Source organism: Balaenoptera ricei, chromosome 8 (genome assembly GCF_028023285.1).
Source record: "Balaenoptera ricei isolate mBalRic1 chromosome 8, mBalRic1.hap2, whole genome shotgun sequence".
Taxonomy (NCBI): domain Eukaryota; kingdom Metazoa; phylum Chordata; class Mammalia; order Artiodactyla; family Balaenopteridae; genus Balaenoptera; species Balaenoptera ricei.
Genome location: NC_082646.1, coordinates 15,970,115 through 15,976,026, shown reverse-complemented (window position 1 = coordinate 15,976,026; position 5,912 = coordinate 15,970,115). Strand labels below are relative to the sequence as shown.

The following is a 5,912-nucleotide window of genomic DNA, read 5'->3' as shown; positions in this document are numbered from 1 at the left end:
TAAAATGGGGAATGTTCAGCATAAGCAAGGCATGGAACCAATAAACATCAAGCAGTAGCATGTGGTTCAGGCAGAATACATGATGGGGTCATAGGAGGTGTGCTAAGACTTGTCTAAGGCCACGTGGAGAAGCAGAAGAGGAAGCCTCAAACCTAGGGCTTCTCATCTTAAACATCAAACTTTCCCCCGCATCTTGCTTTTTACTCTATTGAGTAAGAGCCACCGAGTGAGTCTCTGGTGATATCAAGATGTGCTCACTACGGTTGCTACCCTCAAGTACTAATTTAAATTTGTTTTTAAGCATATATTTTCAAGTAAAGAATAACACAAGGCAGCCAGAGCTCAGTGCCAAAGAAATTATACAGTCCTACAGTCCTACAAAGACTCTGGAGGAAAAAATACTTCCCCAGGAAGGGCCAGGTGGGCAGACCCCACCTGTTGATCTTGAATCCAGCTTTACCAATACCCACTTAGAAGCAGAGGTTGGGGGAGGGCTTTTCTTGCCAATGCAGTGACCGTTAATTTGGGGCAACCCTTGTGCTGAATATGAAGCTAGGTGGATATCTGTATGCCTTATGAATGCTCACATTCTCTACATGTCAGACTCTTCCCCAGCCCCGCGAGTACTTGCTCAGTGGACCTAGGTACAAAGCGGCCATGGTGGCATGGATGTAGGCTACTCAGGGGATTGACAACATGCACTTTGTGTCACCAAGGCTGATTTGCTTTTCACTCTTGCTGAGTGCCCAACTTGCCAAAAAGCAGAGACCAACACTGAGCCTCCTGTGTGGCATCATTTCCCAGGGAGACCAGAGGCAGTTTAAATAACTGGACCCCTTCCATCATGGAGGGGACAAAGAGTTGTCCTCACTGGGATAGACACATATTCTGGGTTTGGATTTGCTGTCCTTGCTTGTAACACTTCTGCTAGCACCACCATCCATGGGCTTATAAAATGCCTTATTCACCATCATGGTATTCCTCACAACATTGCTTCTAATCAAGGAATTCATTTCTCAGCAAAAGAAGTGTGGCAGTGGGCTCAGGCCTGTGGAATTCATTCTTATTACATAGCTCATCAACCAGAAACAACTGGTCCCAAAGAATCTTGGAATGAGCTACTGGAGCCTTAGCTATGGTTCCAGTTGGGAGACAACCCTCTGTAAAAAAATGGGGTCTGTCTTACAGAATGCAGTATGTACTTTGACTCAGTGACCAATATATGGTGCTACATAGAAATCTTCCATAATAGGATGCAGAGATCTTAGAATCAAGGGCAGGAAGTGGGAGTACCTCCTCTCACTCTGACACCTAAAAACTCTCAGAATTTTTGCTTCCTGTCACTGCAACTCTGAGCTCTGCTAGTTTGGAGGTCTTGGTTTCCAAGGGAGAAAATCTTCCACCAGGATAAATACCAATGGTTCCACTGAGTTAGAATTTGAGACTTCCCCCTGGCCATTCTGGGGTCCTTGTGCCACTGAAGCAACAGGCAAAAAAGCGAGCATTACTCTACTAATTGGGATGATGAATACCAAAAGGAAATTTAATTGCAGAGAAGACTTTGTCTGGAGCCTAGGGGATTCTCAAGAACATCCCTCACTACTTTTGTGTCCAAGAGTAAACAGAAATGCAAAATCACAGCAACCACAAATACACAGACTCTCTAAGGACTTGGACTCTTCAGGAATAAAGTTTTGGGTCACACCCACACTCCACCAGGTAGAAGAACACTGCCCAGATAATATCCTGGATGAGGATGATGAAAACACAAAAATGTGAACAGGTAGTGTAAGAAGGGATATATATATTTAATATAATTTATTCATATGTAATTTATTTGTATAATTTACGTTGATATATATACTTTATGACCAGTTATATGGACAAGGACTACAGCAGTGCATATTTTCTTCTTCCTGTGTACGTGTGTGTGTGTTATTTTACTTTCTGTCCTCCTTACCTTGTTGTCATATAAGTTGTTAGAGGTTAACTTTGCAATAGAGAAGAAAATACTCAGATGGACGGCACGGAGAGAAGCTTCACCCGGGATTCGCTACATGCTTTATCCACGTGGTTTTAAGAAAAAAAAAACGCGGAATCCGGGCGCTACAGTGGCCATTCTCCGGTGGCTGGAGCACGTTACCCAGAAACCGCTCCCTCAGAGGCCGACGGGAGCGGCTGGCGGGCGTCGCGCTTGGGGGCGCTGAGCATGCTGGGAGGTGTGGTCCCGGCGCGGCCCCGAGGATTCTGGGTAGTGTAGTCCTGGCGTCCTGCTAGAGTGCCCCCTCCTTCCCCCCAGCTGGGGGGCTCGAATGACCCCTTGTTCTTTGGTGGCGCTGGTGAGTGTGGCTCCAGCGGGACCCTCGCCACAGCCCTGCACTTCCCCACGTGGAAAGCAGGTCCATTCCTGATGCCTTTAAGGAAGAGGAAACCCTACCCTGCCAGATCTTGAGAGTTTCCAGTGACTCTCCTGAACCTTTCGGTTCTCGTTCTGACCCCTGTGGCTCCTGCCTGCCCAGAGAGGACTGCCTGGTGGGCAAGGGGAGGACTCCTAGGCTCCTGACAGCCCAGCCTCAGGCACACATGGCATTCAGAGATGTGGCTGTGGATTTCACCCAGGAGGAGTGGAAGCCGCTCAGCCCTGCTCAGAGGTCCCTGTACCGGGAGGTGATGCTGGAGAATCACAGCAACCTGGTCTCACTGGGGATTCCATTTTCTAAACCAAAACCCATCACCCAGCTGGAGCAAGGGAAGGAAACCTGGAGAGAAGAGAGAAAATGCCCACCGGCCACTGTCCCAGCAGAACCACAGCCAGAACTCCACCTCAGTCCTTTCTGCCCTCCGGATTTCTCCAGTCAGAAATTCCGCGTGCAGCATATGCTGTGTAGTCATCCTCTCTGGATCTCCTCGTGCTGGTGTGCGGAAGATCCTGCCCGGCCGGGAGATCTGTGCCCGGGGGACCAGCAGCTGCATCAAGCCTCCGATGGAAGTTCCCGGAACGATAAAGCAGAAGGTCAGGAGAGAGAAGGTACCCAGCCTTTGGAAAGACAAAGAAAAGGACTTCAGGCACGTTCCCCAGGCCGCCACCCCAGAGGCTCTAGGGATGGCATCCAAGGCGTGGAGGTAGAGGCCAGCCAGCTCAGAGGGGGAACTCCGAGGAAACAGACGGACTGTTGAAGAGGATAGAAGTGTTAGGATTTGGACCAGTCAACTGTGGGGAGTGTGGACCGGGCTTCAGCAAGATGACAAACCTGCTCAATCACCAGAGGATACACTCAGGGGAGAAGCCGTATGTGTGCGCGGGGTGTGAGAAGGGCTTTAGCCTAAGGAAAAGCCTTGCCAGACACCAGAAGGCACACTCGGGGGAGAAGCCCGTCGTGTGCAGGGAGTGTGGGTGAGGCTTTAACCGGAAGTTGACGCTCATCATACACGAGAGGACACACTCGGGCGAGAAGCCTTACATGTGCAGCGAGTGTGGGCGGAGCTTCAGCCAGAAGTCAAACCTCATCATACACCAGCGGACACACCCCGGGGAGAAGCCCTACGTGTGCCAGGAGTGTGGGAAAGGCTTCAGCCAAAAGTCAGCTGTCGTCAGACACCAGAGGACACAGTTAGAGGAGAAGCGTTTTGTGTGTGGCGTGTGTGGACACAGCTTCAGCCAGAATTCAACCCTCATCTCACACAGGCGGACACACACTGGGGAGAAACCTTACGTGCGTGGGCTGTGTGGGTGAGGCTTTAGACTCAAGTCACACCTCAACAGACACCAGAACATACACGCAGGGGATAAGCCCATTGTGTGTAAGGACTGTAGGCGAGGTTTCAACCAACCAGTCCAATCTCATCAGACACCAGAGGACACACTCAGGGGAAAAGCTGTAGTGTGCAGGGAGGGTGGGCGAGGCTTCAGTCACCAGGCAGGTCTCATCTGGCACAGGCAGAAAGACTCAAGGGAAAAGCCTTACCCGTGCAGGCAGTATGGACTCGGCTTTAGCAGTAAGTCAGCTTTAATCACGCACAAATGGGTACACTCAGAAAAGAAGCCCTGTTTATGCAGAGAGCGTTGCCAAGGCTTTCCCCAAAAGTCACACCTCGTCTTACATCAGATGACACACCAGGGCAAGAAGCCTTACGTGTGCAAGACGTGTGGACAGGGCTTTAGCCAGAAGTCTCACCTCAGCAGACACAGGAGGATGAAGTCCGCCCACCACAAACTGACTTCAGTCTGACCCTGAGGCCCACTTGGGGCAATCTTCTGACCCCTTACACTCTCTTTAAAAGTGAAGAGGTGGCAAGGACTGAATAATCACACATCTTATACTTTCATGAAATGCATTCCGTAAGTGGTCAAAGGGCATTTGACTTCATTTACTTCTTCCATGCTAAGTCTTCATCTTTTGTGGCCTTTTGTTCTAATAAACTGCATCTTTACAAAAAAGAAAAAGAAAATACTCAGATGATGAAGCTCTCTTTTGAAGAGAGTAGTCAACACAACCTGGTAATGGACAGGTGACTGTCCCCCAGAGATGGATACAATGACTATTGAAAGTTTGCATCTCCTCATCTTGAGAAGAGGATGGGAATGTCTTTGTACAAAAGATGGTTGCATCTTGTTAGGTGAAAGAACAATTCATTTTATGGTTGTGGGAAGTTCAAATCTGTGTAGAAAGGAATGTATAGATGCTGAGGACCCAAAGGAATACCCTGGAACAGCCCAGCTGTCTTTCTAATTTGAACCCTTCCTTCCAAACTCCACTTTGTGATACTGGGACTTCTGCTGTGCACTGGCTCCCTGCCCAGCTCTGTCCATTGGAGCCACTGGAGGAACACTGCAGGGCTGCAGGAGGAACAGAGAAACTTGGCCCTTCCTGTTGGTGCCCTGTTCGCTTCATGTTCCGGTCAGGCTTGTCTATCTGGTCCTGGCAATTTGTTTCAAGGCAGCAGTTGAATACAGTTTGAAGTTTCTCCAATACAGGTCCCCCGCCCCTCACCCTTAGAAGGATTGAGTCCCAACCCCATGAGCCCTTCCTTCAAACTCAGCAATACCAGTCCCAGCCAAGCAGTTACTTTTCCTTAGAAGTTTGACTTTCAGCTCTGTGGGTCCTCTCTTTCAAGATTCTAGGTTTTAATAACTCCAACCTCTTCTCTTTGTTGCCCCAGTTCTAGGGGTGGCGGCTGCTTCCTGCAGTTGCTACTTGCATGACACTCTAGTGTTCTCTTTTCAGTGAGTGAGCAATTCTTCTGAGCTACTTACTGTTCTTTACATTAATTCTCTATGTTTACAATTTTCAAAATACCTGGTATGGCTTTTGTCTCCTGATTAGACCCTGACTAATAAACCTTTCAAGGGGGATCTCTACAATGACGTGGCAGACAAAGATGGAAGCGCCTCCTTCGAATCTGGCCTCGACCACTCTGTGCTCTAGCAATATCAGAACTGCCTGTAGCTCCCCATCCATAATGTGGTTTCTGCTTCTGGGTTATCTACCTATTTTGGAATCATGACAAGACCATCTCTTTGGACCAAAGACTAAAATTAAGATGTGTAGGGGCTTCCCTGGTGGCGCAGTGGTTGAGAGTCTGCCTGCTAATGCAGGAGACACGGGTTAGAGCCCTAGTCTAGGAAGATCCCACATGCCGCGGAGCAACTGGGCCCGTGAGCCATAATTACTGAGCCTGCGCTCCGCAACAAGAGAGGCCGCGATAGTGAGAGGCCCGCGCACCGCGATGAAGAGTGGGCCCCGCTTGCCACAACTAGAGAAAGCTCTCGCACAGAAACGAAGACCCAACACAGCCATAAATAAATAAATTTTAAAAAAAAAAGATGTGTACATAACACAAAATGTTAAGTGCCCTAAGAGATAAAGCAGTGTGGGACTATAAAAGACTGAGATATTCCAATTAGCAGTAGG

At 48.9% G+C, this 5,912-nt stretch overlaps 1 pseudogene; it reads left to right on the top strand.

The window, feature by feature from the left end:
* The first annotated feature begins 2,583 nt into the window (after positions 1 to 2,583).
* LOC132369622 (zinc finger protein 133-like) lies at positions 2,584 to 4,278 on the top strand (annotated as a pseudogene).
* Positions 4,279 to 5,912: the final 1,634 nt, after the last annotated feature.